Here is a 1,985-nt window from a genome sequence, read left to right as displayed (position 1 = left end):
TTAGTTTCAATCAATTTCTCATCAACGAGATGCCAAAATTTGATGGATGCTAAATCCACAAAAAATAAACCTATCAATCTCAACAAAATAAATTATATATAAGGTGAATAGGATCATATTCACGGGGAATTAATACTAAATTTCTTTTTAATAACTAGAAAATAGATAGCAAAAAATAAAATGAGGGAGTGAGTAACAATTGAATTAAAGCAAAATATAAAAATAACTTAAGGAAATATAACTAAAAGAAAATCAACGCAAAAAATTTTCAAGTGAAGATAAGGATCTGTTTTGGTTAAAGAAATTGATCATTGATGCAAAAATAACTCTCTACAAATTCTGATAAATTGATTATAACTATGGAAGACATTTCTCATTATCAATCTCTGTGTAATTATAAATTAATTATGAGACATTAAGTAATTATAGTCAATACTGAAGTAACATCTATTGGATTTAATCTATCAATTGCCTTAAGAGTGAGAGGCCCAATTTTAACTGTGTGGTTTATTTAAGTTAGATTATATAATTCTTTAGTCAATTTAACACTAATTGTTACTAAGTGTATAATTTCTTAAATAATTATGGATTTAAGAATTCAAGCTAACACTGTATTACCTTGTCAAGAAAGTAAATGAGCCATGTTGATCATTCAATAAAATAATAATATTGAGAAGAATATAAATTGCATAAATATTGGAATTAATAAAGAAGAATCAATAATGTTTGGATCTCACGATTCGAGAAAAACTTAAACTTCAATATATCTTTAACTATAAATAAAAAGAATTAACTACAAAGACTCAGAAAATCTAAATTAATTTATTTTCAGAGATAAAGCTAAAATTTCCTAATAAAATAGACTTCTAATTTGTTTCCTAAAAGGAGAAAAGTCCTAAACTTTCTCGATGAAGATTCTATCTATATTTGGAGTTGTGACAACTCATTAATGATAAAAACTCGAGTTGGCTAGCTTAACTCGTACTTTAGATTGTTTTATAGCTTTTTTTGCCTTTGTTTGAGCCTTTTCCAAAGCTTGCTCCAAATATCTACATTGCTCCTATTTGGCATGATAATCAACTCTTATTTCCTATGTTTTGTTGTATGTTGTCATTTTTATGTGTATCTATGTATTATTCACAAAATATATCTTATATTAACACCTTCCTAATTCATTTTGATCAAATAATTATGTAAAATTATTTAAAAAATATACACTTTATCAAGCATTTATGAAACTTAAAGATTCAAAAGAAAATTTGACTATTTTTATGAAAAGTGATACACAATGCCATTACTGTTCAGCATAATTTGGTCACATAAGTTTATCAATCTAGCATGTACTATTTGTCTTGATGCTAAGAAAATAGTTAAACATGTAATTTGTTGGTGCCCTCATACAACAATTATTTGGTCCACTTTTGTTTATGGGTATAAGCCAACCTGTAGTGATTTTCCTCCTTTTGCTTTGTGGTGCTCTCAAATGACTGAATTTTTCAAAATGATTCTACTATTTTAGATGTCATTGCTCTTACTTGCCAACAAAAATGGAAAGTAAGAAATAAAATAGTCATTGACCATGTGCATCTTGGTCCATTAATCATCTCCCAGGTGATTAACCACTCTTTAAATGAATAGCGACAAAGTCAAGAAGTATAAGTTTCTCCAATTTAGTGCCATTACTAGTTCCTTCAATCCAATATGTTGGTAGGCCTCTCCTTAAGTTATTATGAAGTTTAGTTGCCATTTTACGAGGTGGATAGCTTATTCTCAATTCATGGTCATTGTTGTTATTGTTATTGTAAAAAATTCTTTGGTCAGCTAATAAATGAGATTATGAAAATGTCGAAATGCTTTTTAATACTTGCAAGATAGGCAGAGCAATAATGAAAACTTAATTTTACTATTAATCAAGAGTACTAGGACACAATTTATTCAGGAGGAATTAGATTTGATATTACTTATAAAGATGAACATCTAAGCTA

Source organism: Manihot esculenta, chromosome 11, assembly GCF_001659605.2.
Source record: "Manihot esculenta cultivar AM560-2 chromosome 11, M.esculenta_v8, whole genome shotgun sequence".
Lineage (NCBI taxonomy): Eukaryota > Viridiplantae > Streptophyta > Magnoliopsida > Malpighiales > Euphorbiaceae > Manihot > Manihot esculenta.
Note: the sequence above shows the minus strand (reverse complement) of the source record.